At 40.8% G+C, this 19,545-nt stretch overlaps 1 protein-coding gene across 1 annotated transcript in view; it reads left to right on the forward strand.

Moving 5' to 3' along the window:
• CUNH1orf21 (chromosome unknown C1orf21 homolog) overlaps positions 1 to 19,545 on the forward strand; it is a 216,720-nt gene that overhangs the window by 55,465 nt on the left and 141,710 nt on the right. The window lies entirely within an intron of this gene.

Consider the following 19,545-nt stretch of genomic DNA (forward strand, 5'->3'; position numbering starts at 1 on the left):
TGCTTGTGTTCCCTCTCTCACTGTGTCTTTCTCTGTCAAATAAATAAATAAAACCTTTAAAAAAAAATACATACAGAGAGTGAGTTTCTTTTGTTTTATTTACTTTTGGAAAGACAGTGAGAGGGAAATTTTGTATGTTTAAAACTTAATCCTTATCCAGGAATGGAAGCTGAGAATCCAAGGGAAAAAGAGAATATTTCAAGTTTTGATATATTTGATACAGTTCATTATGATATGGTTGAGTAGATTAGAAACCTTTAATTTTATATGGATAATCTATTATCAGAGTAGGTATAAATAGAATCAGTAATTATAGTCACAGATAATTAGAGGTAAATTTAATAGTAGGTCCAAACAGCAGTGGGCAACATAACCTGGTAGTCAATAGTGTGTGGAAGAGATAAGGATCTCTCAGAAGGCATCCAGTACCACACTGTGGTTTCCCTAAATTCTTGGTGAATTATAAGCCACTGATCTCAGGCAAATCAAAACTGTTTTCAGACACCTGCATTCTTTGGAGGAATTAGGGAGTAGTAAATGTATTTCTTTTATATAGGCCATTTTAAATTCGTTAATTATATCCTTATTTCTAGACAGTCTAGATTCTGAAAGTAGGAATTAGAGTTTAATGAAGTGTGATATGGCCTGTTTGTCTAATATAACTATCCTGTCATCTGAATTTTGAATTTCCCAAAACTCCACTATTAAAAATAGCTAAGATGGGGGGCGCCTGGGTGGCTCAGTCGTTAAGCGTCTGCCTTCGGCTCAGGTCATGATCCCAGGATGCTGGGATCGAGCCCCACATCGGGCTCCCTGCGCTACGGGAAGCCTGCTTCTCCCTCTCCCACTCTCCCTGCTTGTGTTCCTTCTCTCGCTATCTCTCTCTGTCAAATAAATAAATCTTAAAAAAAAGAAAAAAAAATAGCTAAGATGGGCACCTGGGTGGCTCTGTCACTAAGCGTCTGCCTTCGGCTCAGGTCATGATCCCAGGGTCCTGGGATCGAGCGCCGCATCAGGCTCCCTGCTCCGCAGGAAGCCTGCTTCTCCCTCTCCCACTCACCCTGCTTGTGTTCCCTCTCTCGCTGTGTCTCTCTCTGTCAAATAAATAAAATCTTTTTAAAAAAAAAATAGCTAAGATATTTTTAAGTTTGTCCCTAACCTATGACCTGACATTTTAAAAGAACAAATGAGCCCTCCCAGAGTTTCCATGCCATTGTTCACAGCACCGTCTCCAAAGTTGGAAGGAGCCTTCGAGGTCTCATTCAGCCACAGATGTAAAGTGACCTGTTTGTAACTAGACTTGTAAATAAAACCTCTGAGAACAGTGCTTCTGAAACTTCTACCTGCATACTTGTCACTGGGGAATCTTGTTAGAAATACAGATTCTGGGGCCTGCGATTGAGCCTGAGAATGTGCATTCCTGGAAAGATCCTGGGTGGATCCCAATCCTGTTGATCTCCTATATCATACTTGGAGAAACAAAGTCTTAAAAAGTAGCTGTGAAACAGCCAACCCCCACCCCTAAATTAGGAATTCTTTTATATATTCTCTCATATGGGTATTATGTTGGTCCCAATATTTTCATGCTTTGGGGGCATCGATGAAAATCAAGCACAAATGGTCACCTTTCTGGGATTGCTAATATTAAGGTTTACTGTAAAACTCTTTCACAGTGACTACCAAGGTCCATGTCTTTCTTGTTCCCATTATATTTCAAGCACCTAGAATGCTCCTGGCACATGCTGGGAGCTGAGTAAATACCTGCTGAATGAGGTCATAAATGGATAAATATATAACATTCAGATTTGGGGACATTATGAGTACCATTCATTTTGGGTTTTCACCATCAAATTTTTAATACCCCCTGGGAACACATCAAAAAGCTACCTAATTATCTGTGTATAAGTGTAGAGTAGATACATCCTGGAACCTGATTCTTACTTGAGGAGAGTCGTCAGGTTGACGCCTCATCTCTTTTCATTGCTTTCTACTTAAATTTAACTTCTTCTTTCATTAACCAAATTGGGGAATCTCATTATCATAGCAATCAGTTCCAGGGCAATATGAAGAGTTTACTTCTGAGATAGAAACCTGGTAATCTTTGGAAAGGTTGTGGTAGGTTTATATTCATTCACAGTAAAGATATTCCCAATCTTCCTCTTTAGAAACAAACAGCTATGATAGCACAAGTCCCAGATTTGATATTTTTCATGTTAAAATTCTCCCAAGCATCAACTCAAACCCTACCTTCTGCACAGACTTTCTGGAATCCATCCAGGCATTGCTTTTTAACTTGATCTCCTCTGCTTGGTTTTATGCCAGCCAGATCAATCAGCTTCTCATATTGCAGTCTCTGATTTGCTCATCTTTTACTCTCCGACAATCACTCCATCTATATATTTTCATTATGTCCAGGTATGCCTAATCTAATGCAGGCCCACAGCAGCGGTAAATGTTGACTGAAAAACACATGAACGGTTTGAGCATTTGAGGAGAGAAGGAAGACCAAACCAGGCAGAAGCTATCTGGGGCAGCTTTCTGGAAAAGGTGATGATGATCATTTGGTTAGACATTATCTCCTGCCTTGTAATTACGATAGCACTGCCACCAGTATTTGAGAGTTGTAAATAAATGCCCCATAAGAAGAGGGTGTTGCTGCATAAAGCAGCAAACTATGAAGATATTTACAGATGTTCTGAACTTAATTCTTACTCATAGGAAGGAACTTCTGAGGGGGACTATAGAAGTGGCGAGAATTATATCTGTCATCTTGAAAGTTGATATGTTCAAGAAATACTTATTGAGCAAAAATGAGTCAAACTGGTTCCCTGCTTTCAAGGAGCTCATGTTCTACTGCCATATAGACTATCACCAAATAGACTGTAAGGAGCTCTGTTGTGGAGAAGCAAGCACAGTGCTGTGAGAACCCAGAGGGAGGAGGCACGGATTCCAGCTGGAGTTGGACAGAAATTTACATAGATTCTGTCTCTCGTGCCTTCTGAAGTGGGATTGATCTGCTGCAGGCAGCGTGACCTCTCTGTGATCATTCACATGAACCTTGGTTTGGGACCTCAGTCAACTGAAAGCTGCTCTTCTGGTACTTCCTGGACTCTTCTGGACTCTTGGATCTGCTCACAGTTCTTTTGAGCCCCTTCCCTGGGTATCTTGTCAGTGTGCTTGCTTCCCCCATGTTCAGTCTAGTGTGTTATGAGGTGTAGCACCTGGGTATCTTGTCAGTGTGCTTGCTTCCCCCATGTTCAGTCTGGTGTGTTATGAGGTGTAGCACAGATAAAGGGAAACTGAGATTGCATCAGTTTTGAGTGTCCTGGGGTTTTTTATGGGAGTGAAGCTAGGTAGAAAGCCATTTTTATCATTTAATGGCATGTGCACTTCCTGATATATATTCGCTTATTTTATAATGACGGCTATCTTCTTTAAGTGTCTACTAAAGTGCTTGGTATCCTGGCCGTTGCTTTGTAGACATTGCTTCAAATGCTCAGAACTATCCTACAGGGGTAGATGGTGTTTATATCCATTTTATAGAAGAGGACACTGAGGTTTAAGAGATTAACTTGTGTTAATACCTGGTAAATAGCAGAGCCTAATTCTTCCCTGGTCTGCCTGACTCCAAAGCTTAGGTTCTTTTAGCTGCCCCATTCCGCCTCTATAGTGGGACTGAGTCCACTATAGGTCGAGGGGACTCTGTTCCTGCCTTCATGGAACCTCAGATGGGAGCAGAGGTATTTGAAGCCCGGTATAACTGATCCCAGGAGAGGAAGTATTACTGTTTTGTGGTGTGTACAGATTATTCCAGTGGTATTTGCCCTTTCGTCTGTCTTCTGCTAATATTTGCTTCTCTTTAGGAATTTTGATAGAAGATTGATTGATAAGATTGATGGGGGAAAAGGTTTGTCACAGTCTCCTAGTCATTCATTTCTCGATTGGGAAACAGATAAAAGGAATCAATATATATACTAAAGGATTTTAACATATAGACTGCTAGGTCTAGACTGTTTGAAACCATAACTATATATTATGCTTGGCACATGTGTACTGAATGGTAAATGAATATGGTTTTGACTCTGCTATAATTGGAAACAACTCCAGAAGTATTTCAATTTAACATCTTCATTTATTTATACTAACTCTGGCTTTTACAACAATCTGGCTTTTTGCCAGTTATCATAAAAGATTGGAAATTTTCTCATGATAAATTCATTCATTTATTCATTTCTAAATACATGCTATAAAAATAATTTTGAAAGAGTCAAACTTAGACTAATTCAGAGTTTAAAGGCATTAAAGTTTATGCCAGGAAACAAAATGATACAATGCTGGAACTTCACAAAGAGTGGAAAATTAGCTCTTGCATAAATGAGTTTGCAGCAAATTTAAATAAATAGGAATCAGAGTGGTATTTGTACTTTTATTAGGTTTCTCTGTTTTAGAGGTAATTCTGTCAAAGGTTTTCCCATTCCTTGAATAAAGTTAAGTGTATTGTTTTTTTTTAAAGGCCCAGAATCTTAGTAGTATTTGTATTTACTTAAACATTATTTAACTGCCTTCCATGTATGTTGCATTGTGCTGTTTGTTATGAAGTGCTTTTGTTTCTGCATGTTGATCCCTTTCTGGAGAATGTTCACATTACAGAGACTTTTCCAGGGTTCTAAACTTGAAGCATCAGCTTCTACCATCTTCCCGAGAAGAGTAGATTACAAAGTGGTCTGGGGAGTAATTTATTTGGTAAATAGCCTTGACATTCAAGAAGTTCATCACTTTAACAGATTGGGCTATATTTTTTCCAAAATACAAATCGTTCCTGGAGAAGGTGAAGGGTAAATCAGACTCTTTTAAGGTTTGCCTGACCGCTTTTAGGTCAGAGTAAAAACTCTTAAATCTGCATCCTTAAGGAATTGATGCCAGTTATAAAAGTGCCTCATTTGGCCTTGTGGAATATGGAAAGGAACTGCCTTCAGCTTTCTCTGTTTATTTCTCAGTGACTGAATGCCTTTCCTTTCTTATAAAAGGATTTTATGACTGTTTGTTGTGCTGTATATGGGTTTAAGATCCCGAAGCTGCCCTAGGATTGTTACGGCTAATATCCTTTTTTAACACCTTCTCCATTTTTAAGATTCATGTTATTTGGCAAACGTGTTGAACGTCTTCTATGCATCAGTCAGTGCTGGGAGTTGGGGATGGATTTTTTTTTTTTTTTTAAGTGAGTAAGAGTCCCCACATTTGTCGCTCATGGTCTCATTCTGGAGACAAACATAGGCTGAGAGGATGCAGTGAAGAGCTGAGAGCACACAGGGGGAGCAAGAACCACCAGAGCCTTCCTAGAAATCTGATGCTTTTGAGCAGAGTGTAGAGGTTGAGTTGCCCTGGCAAGGAGAGCTTTCATACAAGCTTTTGCATCCATTCCCTTCTCTTTTCCTTCTTCTTTCTTTCACTTTTCCTTTGGCTGCTTCCAGTTTCCTCAGCCTCCCACAGTTGCCCAGCATGTCTTTTCCTCACACCCCGTTTCTCTTCAGCTCTTCTTGTTCTTCAGGACTTTTCCACATGGGGGGCTCTACACACAGCCCCCTTCCAGGAAGCAACAAAGAACACAGCACAAGCTGGCGCCCTGACAGAAAGACAGATTTCCTCTGTGGTAGACTGGAAGCCATCACTGCTTTTCTTTAGACATCCAAGACACAAATTTAATTCAAAATCATGTTGGTAGGTAGTGATAGAAATAGATCAGAAGTGGGGGGATTAGCAAGTGGTGGGAGGAAGTCACTCAGTGAGCCCCCAAATCCCAGCCGTCGCTCGGCTCATTCAAGCAACTGCTACCATTGTCAGGAGAAGCAGATTGCTTTGCAGATGTTTACATCCCAAATAAAATGCAGCTTCAGTAGACATTCAATAGAAATTGAGCTGTGGGTGTGGCAGCAAGAGGTACTAAGGTCAGAGATGTTATAAATACCATCGAATAAGCTCTGATACTCTTACTGATTTTGTTGTTCTCTAAGACCTCTGTTACTCTCAAGCAAAGGAAATCAAATGGGGTGACCAACCCTTTTCTAGAGGTAGCCCTTCCTTTCTTCCCCACACACGGGGGACACCCTAGATCTGGATTAGCTTTAAGGCATCTCGAGTTGTATTAGCGGTGCCTTCTAAGACACTAGTGAAGACCCTGGCAGATCAACAGAGCCAATTTGTGTGAAAGGCTCTGCAGATGGTAAAGGGGTGTGTACAGTCAGTTGTTGTGCATCTGTGATGTCAGCAGGAGGCCTGGGTTCCATAGCCCTCCATCGCTGACATCGAGGACCAGTATCCTTCCTTTCCTCCCTGGTGTCTCCATTTACCTTGGATTCCCTGTCTCCATTTCTTCACAGAAAATGCTGGTGCTTGCATGCCTGCCATCATCTGACCGTCACTGCCAGAGGCAGCATTTTTTCAGTACGAGCACCTTGCCCCACTCCTGTGACCCAGGAGCACCCACATCATCCATTCTATTGGCCAGGCCTCTTGCTTAGGACCTCAGAGTGCTCAGCCAGCCAGGGCTTGAACGGGCTTGTTCCTTGTATGCACTGTGATGGCCTTGTGCATCCAATGGACTGTCCTAATACCAGTGGCCAGGACTCCCCAGTGCTTTATACACTCTGTCTTTGATCTTCCTGAAAGAATGTGGTTGGTATCCAGCTTCTAATAATGGGTGGTTGAGTTAGAGGGGAGAGAAGTACCCTTAGGTACTTCTCATTGAGGCAGCGAGTCTAGGGTTTTTGACCTTAGGCATACCATCAGGCATACCATCAGGCAACCGCCTGATCTGGAGTAGCCTTGGCCAGTCTGGGTCTCTGTCCTAAGGCACTGCTACTGATAAATCGTCCTGATCATTGCTGCTACCCAAAGATGTGTCCTATCGGTGAGCCCATTTCCTGCACAACAGAGCCAGAGCCACCAGCCAGGAGTCAGCTAATGTTTAAAAAGAATGCAAGTCTGGCTGCTGCATTTCTTGTCTTGTAGATTGATGATCTTTGGCTGTTTTGCTGATGTCATTGTACATCTGTTTTTTTGGAGTGAATGTAACAAGGAAGGAGAATGGTTAATCTAGCAAGAACTCATTATACCATGAATGATGAAGGGTGGCTTCTGTTTTATTCCTATTTGATTTGTTTGCTTCATTGGGGAAAACAAATGATTATGTCACCCTACAGAGAATTTCACTTTCTCTTTGACGTACAAATAAACAGCCTCCCACATTTCATTTATTTTTGCCACTGCTGGGATGGTTGATTTAAAAAACATGTTGTTAAGCCGCTTTCCTATATCATGACCTTCACTACTGGGTAGGGAAGAAAAAACCAGGAAAGTATGTATACTTTTTAAGACATGAGGGACCCTTCGCTACAAATGTCCCTACAAGCCCAGGTCCATTAACGAGATGGATTTGATGACAAAACCAAACTAAATAAGAGGGAGGAGGACATGCGTCTTCATTTTATTTCCTGTAATACATCTTGGAGATGAGGATTCAACTCTCATTAATTCATTAAAGCAAGACATCAAAGAGTTCTTTCTCCCTCTTGTTGTCTCCCTATAACAGAATGTTCCTGGTAATGGGTACATTTGCTCATTTCCACTAAGAATGTGTTTTGATGTATAAAACACATGTGAGGTGTTGGTTGTTTAGAGGATCACAGATACTGGCTAATTGGGATTTTCCTAGGGCCAAATCCCAGTCGGCAACTTTGTGGCCGCTAGTCTCTAGGAATGTATACATTTACTATTTCTATTCCTTGACCCTGGGCTTTTGGAGCCTGGCAAAAGGTGTTTTATTTCCTGAGCTGGTCAGTATTGATTTGTGATTAGCCAAACCTGATTTGAACCGCAGTTTGCAGGCCCATGTCTTGGGGGTATGTGGATATTGGACACTTGAGGGTAGAGATTAGGGGATTTTGACAATCTGTTGCTAGGTTACTGAACCCTGAATTACTGAACCCTGAACATAGCATTTGTGTTCTAAAAATTGTTATTTATGGTTGAAAGCAGCTGCTGCACGTATTTTGGGGGAGAGTATGGTGAAATGTAAAATAAATAAAACTAAATAGTTAGACACAGTACATCAAACAGTAATTATAAGGAAATGTTGATGGCAAATTAGGAAAGAGATTGATTTCCCCTCCTCCTACTCCTGCAACATCGGGAGAATTATTTTGCTCATGTTCACCGAACTGTTAGGCCAGCCTTTATAGAGCCATTATGTGAACTCAGTCATGACCTAGACTCTGTAATAAAAGTCAACTGATTCAGTTGTGGATGCTGCAGCCAACCCTCCTGATCTAGGGGTAGAGGTGGGGGTGGCAATCTTAGGTATACATTTTTCTTTCTATTCCTTTTTTTTTTTTTACTAAATTTCCTTTTCTATTTGTAATTTTTTTCATATAGACAAAAGTTTCTATTTAAAAATAACCTTTGTTCAGAGAGTAATTTTACCAAATTATGGTATAATTATACTACCAACATTTGACCTTTTAGAACAGCCTCTAATAATCAGAAATGTTCAACTCCACTTTTGGCAAAAGTTATTTTTTTTAAATAACGTCTATAGTTCTCCCATCCTGCACACTTTTGTTTTCTAGCCAACATGTCAGGTAACAAATATTCGTTAACCTTCTACTTTGTGCCAAGAATTGCACAGGACCAGATATCGAAAGCATTGAAAAAGTTAAAAATGAATTAGGATGCCAACACAAAAATGTACAAAAATTAACAGTATAAAACAATGGAGATGTCCCAAAGCTGTGTGTGTGATTCTTTCCTGAGTGAGAGAGTTAAATGCTGCCTCCAGGGCAGGGGCTGGGGGGCTCCCATAGACCAAGTTAGACTGAGGTGGAATGCTAACTGTGGACATGTCCCAACATGGGTAGGTGATGAATGGTCATGTGCATGCCTGCTGATGAGCTTACAGAAGGGGAAGATCTGTGTGGCCTGGGGCAAGGTTTCTTAGAGGTGACAAGACTGGTCTGTACCTTAAAGACAGGTAGAATTCGAATGACAGGCAGAGATTAATGGGGAGGGCTTTCTATCTGAGGTGAGACCATGACCAGAGGCAGTTAGGGTTAGACTGGGAAAATAGGTCCATGGCATAGTAGCTGGAGACTAGACTGGCTAGAGCAAGGTACCTATAGAAACCCTTGATTTCCATGAGAAGAAGTTTAAACTTTCTTCTGGTTACATTCATTTATTATTTATTCACTGTGCACATATTTTGAACTAAGCACCGTGAGAAGCTGGGGATACACTAGAGATCAAGAAACACAGTCTTTGTCTCACGAGGAGTATGCCCTCCAGACCTGTGGAAGCGATAGGCAATTAGGAATTGAGAACATCCTGCACTGTAATGGGTCCATGAAGGGGAATTATCTGGTGCACTGGGACCTTTTGGAAGGGACAGCTCATGAAGACCAAAAGTTAGTCAGGCAAAGATGAGGAAGAAGAGCTTTCTAGCCAGGGGAATAACAGGTGTAGAGGTGGGAAGGCAAAGATAGCCATTTTGAAGTTTTATTGAGTTCATACTATCTGCCTAGCAGCGCATCCCCCCCCCCCACACATCCAGTAGTGGGGAAGACAAATACAGGAGGTGGTTTCTGCCCCCAAAGCACTTAGTGTCTTTTCAGAGAGAGACATCTAAGAAACACCAAATAATTTACTCTAGAAATAAGACTTAGGAAAGAGAAAATTGAAGGAAGTCATGGAACAGTATGAAATCTTCTTCCTAGAAAAGTTAAGGCTGAAGCAGTTGTAGAGAGGTGGGTATGTGAGCAGAATATTGAGGGGGAAGGATGGTCTTTGAGACCCACCTGGTGTGATGAAGAGGATGCTCATGACCTTGGAGCAGTAGAAAGAGACGACAGTGGGTCAACAAGTCTTGGTCCCATTGGGAGAACCTTGCCCTTCAGTTTTCTCATTTGTAAATTTAGGAACCTTGACCTTAGTGGTCCCTGAGAGTATGTCTAGCTTGAAAGTCTAGGTATTTTGGGCTTAATTCCCAAGGCATTAATGAGTTCTGGAGGATTTTGAAACAGAGGAAGGATCTAACAGAAATCAGTGCATTAAAAAGATTAATTTCTCTTTATTGTAGAAAATTAATGGGATAATTACTAATTTATGAGAGGTACAGTTTTTTACTAAAAACTTTAATCATGTTCTGATGTTCTTAAAACTGCTAGTGGGACCACCCTGATGTCCACTGCACATTGCCTTTTGAGTTCTTTCTCAAAAAAGCAAAAACCAAACAAAAGATAGGGCCTAGAAAAGCCTGATGACTAAGGGAGAGGTTTAGAGCTGAGTCCAAAAAGTGACCTACAAATCCAAATTTTAATTTAGATCCTAAAAATTCTTCAAAGTTTTCAGGGAGACCTTGGAATTGGAAAATGTATGTCTTTTATTTTTGTAGTACCATTCCTGGGGTGGTCATGCAATAGAGGTGATAATGGGGTGGCGATCCTTCCAGATACAGGAATACGACACAGCTTGCCGGATGTGCCTTTGTCATAATCCAGGACCACAACCTCCTCAGCCTGTCCACCCACTGGAGGTCCCACAGAGATGGCAGCGGGACAAAGGCCTTGTTAGAATAGAATGTGGTCAAATCCTCAATGTAACCTATTTCTGCTATTCCATTCTCCAATAAAACAGTTTATCATCAAGCCATGTATTTAGTTCTCTGTCCAGATGAAGACTTGAAACTTCCATGTGTCAGACTGGAACCGAACGTGGATCTGTTGGAGAGTGTTAATGCCAAGGAGTACTGGCTGATACGTCTTGATGTTCAGCTGTGGTCTTCTGTTGATGGCCCCCCAGTCCTATTGCTCTTGCTCTCATTTTCCACTCCTGCCGAGTATGTGTCACTCTGGTCTCTTGCTCTAAGTACATTTTGCTGGACAAGTAGGGAAGAACACCATGTTCACTAATTATGCTACTTCAAAGGGGGAACATTGGGCTGATTTAAAATAATGATTATAGAGTAGACTGCAAATTTTGGTAACATTTACGAGGTCATAATAGCTCATAGCCTATAACCCTACCTGTTCTTTCATAGCTGTTTAGTGGCTGAAGATGGGCATCAAAGCCAGGGAAGAGCTTCTTGCCCTCCCTTTTACATTTCATGACTCAAACCCTACTACATGTCACAGAGATGGTGGTAGGTACATTCAACGTAGAGTCTTGAGTGAACTCAGGAGGGGCAGGAGAGGGCCTCTGCTGGGACATTAGAGAGAATTGGCCATTACTCAGCTGACTGCTTTGTCCTCTGGGTCTAGTCTTTCAGTTTCTTACTTTTTGTTTTCTTTAAAGGAGATAATTGCACAGAATGTGTTTTTGGCCAAGCTCTGCAAAATCGAAGTTCCCCCAAAGTCTTTGCATTGCTTGAGAGCAGTATGAGAACCGATGTGCCCTTTTAAAAAACAAAACAAAAACTCCGTAGGTTAAGGGGACATGGATTTATGCCACCTGAAAATGATATTTATAACTTCAATTTTTTGGCCTTGTAAGGACATCATTCTTAAATAGTTCTTTGTCATGGAAAGTTAATCAAAGATTTAAATTTCAGCAAAACCCAAAATGACTTTGTTTTTCTGACAGATGAGTTTTCGAAACGCTGCTAAACATTTCTGGATTCTAACTGAAAGTCAGAAAATGTGCGTCAAGGTCTGGCTGACTTACCCATTTTGGTATCTCTGGTTCCTAGTGGAATGTTGAGAACTAAACAAGTTCCCCAAAAACGATTGTTGAAATAAATAAATAGCATAGTTTTCCAAGGCAGGTTAGGGCCAACCATACAAGTGCCAAAAGCTTTCAAAATTCCATCATACTAGTATATTATATATTGCTCCCTTCCTGTCTTTTAAAAAGGAAGTATATACTGAGCATAGTTTTAAATTGTCTATGATGGCTCAGACGAGTATCTTTAAGTGTAGTTCTTGTGATGTACTGAAGAACTCAACCATCCATGCAGTTGACCTAGGGCCTGGGGCTTAGGAGAGCTCCCTTCCTTAAAAGCCCTGGACATCTCTTTGTGAAAAAAGGTTTCTAAGAGAATTCATTAGTTCAACATCTATTGCAGACCTACTGTGTGCCTGATCTGTAACAGAGGGAATATAGGGAGGAATAATTAGGATATGGTTGTAACCTTGGAAATCGGCCTGATGAAGGAGACAGACACAAACACATAAGAGTAGCGAGATGAGAGCTGCACATCATCAAGGCTGTGGCAAAGCTTGGGGGAGCTCACTGACCTTCAGTTTGTCTGCACACAGCAGCCTTGGCCTTCAGAGCCCTGGGATGTGCCACACAGAAGCTGACCTCCCCACCTCCAACCAGGCAGCAACACGGGCACTGCCCAGGGCTCCCTTTGCAGGTGCTGCTCACGGACCACAGGTTTCTGCTACAGCATTGCTGTCTCTTGGTTCTGTGTTGAGTCTGCCTGCTTATTTTTGGTGCAGTTCCTAAGAACTACCAAGTTGTCTCAGTTAACCCCTCATCTCTTCCCATTTCTCCTTTCTAGTCTCTTTTGCCTCTCCCCATTTCTTCTTAAAGTTCATCGCCATCCCATTAAGTAATAATGATGGTAGTAATGATAATGGCAGTAAGAATCACATATCAATTGTTTACTAATTGTCAAGAGTTGTCCTAATTCATGCACTTTTACCCCATCTTATAAATGAGCACCCGAGGCACTGTGAAGTAAATAACTTGCCCAAAGCCACACAACTCCTTTCCCCTCGCAAAATCACAGAATATTGGGTATAGTCTTTGCATCTCTACAACTTTTTTGGTGGGTATATGTGTGTAGGTGTACGTGTGCATGAGGAAGAGAGAGAGAAAAACACTAAGTCCTTTACCAATAACGAGGTTTTATCTGTGTGCTCTAAGTTTTGTCATTTGGGTTTTGCTGAAATTTAAATCTTTGATTAACTTTCCATGACAAAGAACTATTTAAGAATGATGTCCTTACAAGGCCTTCTAAGTTTTCAGGGCATTTCCAAATCTTGAGCTGTTCTAGATAGAACTGGAAGGTTCTAGAAGGCGGAATTTCAGGTAGCCAAGGCTTTCCCTTGGGGATGCTCATTTCAGTCAGCAGCTCTCTGCCCAATTGGAGAGAGGTGGGTTTCCTCAGTCACTGGATCATTGCTGACTTCTCAGACATGGGATACTGTGGCCTGAGTCTGAGCCCAGGGAGAGAGAGCTCTTAAGACAGAGTTTGCACCAGTTTCTCAGGGATGATTTCATTTATTTTAGCAGGGGTGGTGGGGGAGGAAAGAGGCTATTGTGGGAGGGAAGAGAGATGTATGTTTAGATTTTTGAGGGAAACACTGTTTTTCAACTTCTAGTATTCAACACTTTTTAGAGTGTTACTACATTACTTTGTCAAAAGTATTTATAATTCTGAAGATATTAAATATATCCATACTTAAATATTAGTACCAAACTGCTCAAAGAAAATATAAGCAGGCTCTTTTGTTTTTAAATAATTCTCACATTTGCTTCTAATGGTTAGTTTAGATAATTCCTATCTTTTGCATCTATTGGTCCTATTTCTTTTTATCTGCCACAGTAACCAGCTTAAGGCTGAGATATGCCATGTCAGCATTAAGCTCAGAGATTTCATTGAATAAAAAAGGAGGAACATGCTAGGCTTGTGTGAAAGTTGACACTTTCTGATTCAGGGATGAAAACATGATACGTGCTTTCCCAGTGCGCGCATCAGACCGGGATCACCGGCATTCAACTCTTGCCCCCTCGGCACCATGAGAGTAACATTCAGATTTCCGAGGGATTAATCCAGCTGCAGTTCTGTTGTAGTTTATGGTGTTAAAAAGGATCAACAGCTCAAAACTGGCACAACCTCTGTTTCACTGTCCTCCTCAGTAAATGCTTACTGAGGGTCTGCTGAGAGTAGCGCATTGTACTGATGTTCCTACATCTCTTGTTGCATAAAATAAAGCTGGGACAGCACTAGTTTAATTAGATTGAAACATCCTATGAATTTCAAGAACATCTATGCTCCCTTCTTTTCCTGCAATGTGCATCAGGTATTGGAATTTTAGTTTACTTCATTATGTTTCTGATCTGTTAGCCTCTCTGAATGCTCGCCCTTCAAGGGCAGGAATCCTCTTTGTTCTTTATATTTCAACATGCAGATCACCCAGGATGTTCTTCATTGGCCATTCAGGAAGGATCATGACCCTATTGACTTAGACTAAAATCAAATTGTGCTTCTTTAGTAATTTGTACTTGCTCTACTTTCACTTTCTGGTTATTTCTTGATTTTTTTTTTTTAAATCTTTCCCTTATCATCTGTTTTCTCTCATTTCTCTGGGGCCACCTATAGGATCCCTCTGGGCAAACCGATTCCACCCAGTGCTCCTGAAAAGTAATGTCCTGCACCTGGCATAGCAAAGTATGCATAGAAGAATATTACCTTGCATTTAGCATTTATAAGTGCTTTTCCCAGCATTTCATTATCTACCTAGATTTCCAGAACAATCCAAAAAAAGAGAGGGAGCTACAATTGTTATTCTTAGGATACTGACAAGGAAATCACACAGATTTGGTTCAAGTGACATGGTGAACCAGTGGCATAATTGTCATGACCCCAGTCATGGGTGGCCTGGTACAGAAGGTCCCCCCCGTGACACAGGTTGACAACTTCCTGCACATACCCTTAGTATACTGAGTCTTAGAAATGGAAGGAAGAATGAGAACTCCCAAGTCCTGGAATATCTGCCATTGGCCTGATCACTGAGGAGCAAATCTAGAAATAACATAATTCTGCATAGGTTCACCCTAGTGTGCGTGGGTGACTCTAATCAGGATCTGCTGTTTTCCTCTCTTGCCTTCCCAGAAATAGTGCCAGCCATGCGTGAACTGTGGTGACCATACACAGGTGACACAAGAGTGGAGTTTTCAGGTGTAGGATAAAGGAACCAAACCCTTAAGTCCCTAGCTGAAGAACAATTATTCTACAGGCTTTTTTAAAATCTGCTCCCTATAAGAAACATTTTTAAAATTTATTTTTATTCATTAAAGGCAGGATAGAGAAGAGGAGATAGGAGAGCTAAGCTTTGTTCATCTTTCCACTTTATACACAATTGAAATCAACACCCTCAGGCCCAAACATCATTGGTAATAATTCATAGACTTCATAGGGCTTCTCAAAATGTGGGGGGTTTTAGACTTGCAAGATATCCTAACTGGGTGAGTTTTGAAAGCAAAGTTTGTAAGTAAATTGAATCTAGATAAAAACAAAACAAATGGTCTTTTTGTAAGTGGCAGTTTCATCCTTAGCATCCCTCAGACATATGTTCAGGTAGATCATAGAATCAAGGAGAGAGGCACGGAGAGGTGAAGCCCAGCCTTGGTACTGAGCCAGGCATGTGTGTGATGCCTGAGACCAGAGCTGGGATTCTCACTCCCACTGTGGTGCCCTTGCCGCCATGCCTCCTCATCCCCACACCTCACTGCCCAAATCCTGCAGAGGTGTATCATCTTGCAAAGGACTTATGATTGTTAACGTTTCCGAGAGACACCTCCATGCAATTATTATTTATGGAAGTGAGAGTTTTCTTGTAAAGAAAGCAGATGCCAAAATTCGTTTCTTGGAGTTAATAGCATATTGTTGAGTGTCATGCCACCAAACGAGTGTGAGGTGAGGAATGAATATCTTCTGGGATGCCGGCAGTTGCTGGTAAGAAGATTTGACTTTCCCAGATTACCCTCATGTCAAATGTGACATCTCTTTATGTATTACTTTCAACATTCACAATGAAATGTGAAATAGTGTTAACAGAAGCCCAAGGATACCAAAGCTTCAAGATTAGAAATCACTTTTAGGCTGCTTTTCTTCTCCTCCCCGCCCCCCTCCCCCCACAGTGGGTTGCTGTATTAACACTCATTATAGCAAAACAGAGCAGATGGGCAAACAGACTGATTAGTTATTTATATATATATTTTTTCTTTATGGAGCTTAGATGTTGGCTCTTCCTTTAATAAAAGAAAGGAGTTTTTAGATGTTGCCTTGTCTTGATTTCCCTTTTTAATCAGAGGGAAAAAGGGGGCACTTTGCTCCTGATCTATTAATAATGTGGCTATATCCTATTCTTAACTACTGACTTCATAGCTCTCTGTGTACCCATTTCAATCAGAATTTGATTTCTCTCCAATCCTCCAAGCTGCATGTGGTACATTCATGTTCTTTCTGGCCTAGGATTTCTTTATGGAGCTTATCACTTTTAATTCGTTTTTTTAGAAGTGTCTTTCTTGACAAGGAAACTGTCTACAGTACTTTTGGCTTTTTCATCCAAAATGAAAAAGACTAGAACTGATTGGTGGGAAGTGAAATTATCCATAATATTACATCAATAGAAATATTTTCCCATGTTTTTCCTCTTTTTAAAAAAGGTCAGATATGTCTCTGATTTTTCTCAAAACAGAATTTGTGTATTTCCTTCCTTCCCAGTTTTTTAAGAATAGGTCTTCTGATGAAACTGTGCTTCCAGTTAAAAAAAATTCAGGTAAAGAAAAAGGCCATCAGCAATTCCACTTCTGGATATATATTCAAAGGGAACAAAATCACTATCTCAAAGAGATGGCTGCATTCCCATGTTCATTGCAGCATTATTCACAATAGTCAAGGTGTGGAAACAACCTAAGTGTCCTGGATGAATGGATCAAGAAAATGTCACACACACACACACACACACACACACACACACACACTCTCTCTCTCTCTCTCTCTCTCTTTCTCTCTTTCCCACACACACACACACTGGAATATTAACCTTAAAAAAAGGAAGAGATCCTGTCATTTGCAACAACACCGATGAACTAGAGGGCATTTTGCTAAGTGAAGTAAGAGAAAGACAAATACTGCATGGCATCACTTGTATGTGCAATCTAAAAATAAAATAAGTCAAACTCAGCAACAGTATAATGGTGGTTGCCAAGGACTGGGGGGTGGGAGAAATAAGGAGAGGTTGGTAGAAGGATACAAACTTTCAGTTATAAGATGAATAAGGTCTGAGAATCTAATATAAAACATGGTGACTGTAGTTGATTGGCACTGTATTTTATAATTGCAGATTGCTAAGAGAGTATAACATAAGTGTTCTTGCCAGAGAGAGAGAGAGAAAGGTAAATAGGAGAGTTGTTAGATGTGTTAACCCGATAGTGGGATCCCTTTCACAATGTATGGGGGTATCAGATCATCTTTATGGAGCTTGAACAGTTGCAGTGTATTGCAGTTTTGTCAGTTTTACCTCAGTAAAGCTGAAAACCATAAAAAAACAAAGAGAAATCACTGGCATTGGGAAAAAGCCATAATCATAATCTTTTCTTATAAAAGGACAAATATGTCACATGTATGTAATAGGTATTCATAGAAAGGTAATGGGCTTAGTTGTGTATAGAAAAGAACTTTCTAGTGTTATAATGTGGAGTGTTCTCTAAGAGTAATTCCCCTAGTGATACTCAAAGCATCACCTAAAGAGGCCTGAGGCATAGTGTAAGGAATGATAAACATGCATGGTTACAAATGTTTTAGCCCTTTTTAAAATTTTTGAATTGGATTTGCAAATTTCTAATGTATTTTATCAAAGGCAGGAAAAATATCCTATAAAGATGGTCCTGAAGTCAGTTGGCTCATAGCAACTGACTATGTGGATAGGGATTCCAACTTCTAATTTCATGGTACGGGATAATGTACCCATACAACTGTTCGGGGAGATTTTTACACAAAGCCATGGGCAATTAAGTAGATCCCGTGTTTTTAGAGGTACCTGATGATCCTATCATATAGATTATTTAGTTTTTTAAAACTATCCTCAGTGGGAGTTGGTATTATTAGAAGATTCTATCAAACATCAAAGAGATACTTCAGCTTAATTCTCACACTGTGATCTGACTTCAGAAATAGCATGCTGTTGATAACAATATGTGAAAACGAGACTCAGCTCTGCCCAGCTTCGTGGTCTCAGCATGTTCATCTGCACCATCAGACTCACCTCTCTAAGTGCTGTGGTTTCAGGAAGGGGCGTGAATAGAGGGTGTAGGGGTTGGCAGAGAAAAGCTGAGCAAAGCCAGTGAGAAAATAGAAGCTAAAAAAAAAAAAAAAAAATGCTAGGGTTTCTATGAGGGATAGTACAAACCAGAGGGAAGCATTTGGAGCAGATTATCGTGGCAGATGTTAGGGGGACATTTCTGAGGGTCTGCTCAGTTTGAGGTCTCGGTGGGACTGTAGTCGAAGTGAGAGAATTTTCAGTGTAAATGAAACCGTGACATTGCATCAGGCTATGGAAGAGGTGCAATGCGGGGGTGTTTCAATGATGACTCTTTAGCTATGGTCAGGCCTCAAGCCTGATCTCTCTTGACATTCCCTCTCTCAAGGCTGAATCAGGTGCCTGTGGGCTGAACTCACCTCTCTTCCTGGATTTGACTCACAGTAGCTGTACCATCACTGCTGGGAAACTAACCTCTCTCGTGATCGCTTCTCTCCGAATGTTCATGTTCTGTGGGGATAGGGAGGAAAACTGTATCTTGTGTATCTCTATATACCCCATGCTTGCCAAACACTTAGTAGTTTTCAATAAGTATTTGTTGATTAAATGAATGAATGTTTGGACAATTGCTTATGTGCAGAATCCACATAACATAGTAAAAAGCTTTCCTTACTGATCCATGGTTAACTTTATGAATTAGAGATCTTCTGCCTCTTAAATGACTTCATAATCATAACCTTCAAAATGGGCAAAATATTGGGGCTCCTGGGTGGCTCAATCGGTGAAGCATCCGACTCTTGATTTCGGGTCAGGTCATGATCTCAGGGCTGTGAGATTGAGCCCCGTGTCCACCTCTACACTGGGCGTGGAGCTTGCTTAAGATTCTTTGTCTCCCTCTCCCTTTCCCTCTGCCCCCCCCAAGGCAAAATATTAAAATATATTTCTGATGAAGTTGTAAAACTTGAAAACACCACTCATTAAATTACTGCTGTAAAATATAGAGTGTGTGTGTTTCAGAAACAAAATCCCTACCTAGTTAGGATTCTGAGAGAACTCATATCGATCATGCGTGTCTTTTAAAAAATATAATTAAATGGAAGCTTCCTGAGTCATCACTTGAATTGGATGTAAATCATGTCTAATCTGCTTATTAACATGCCCCTCACCTCCATGCCTGAATAACAGAGAAGTCCTCCTAAAAGGTATTCTTACATGTTTCATTTTTATTAGCCTGCTGCAGTTTATTTGATTTTCGTGTGATTTCACCTTTTTAAATGCAAGTAAGACTTTTTGATACAAACACAGCTTCTACGACACGGAAGAAACACCACACAATGCTTTTCAAGGGTAGCAAAGGATAATTCACATCTTAGATCCTTACATTAACTTCTTGGATCGCTTACGAGGCTGTAAGCAGGAATTTGGAATGAGGACGAGGACAGCGAGAGGGACTTCCAGAGAGGACAGTTGTCAAATTCCCTTGGATCACCACTGTCCTTCAGGG

The sequence above is a fragment of the Phoca vitulina genome, unplaced genomic scaffold (assembly GCF_004348235.1).
Source record: "Phoca vitulina isolate PV1807 unplaced genomic scaffold, GSC_HSeal_1.0 scaffold71, whole genome shotgun sequence".
Classification (NCBI taxonomy): Eukaryota; Metazoa; Chordata; class Mammalia; order Carnivora; family Phocidae; genus Phoca; species Phoca vitulina.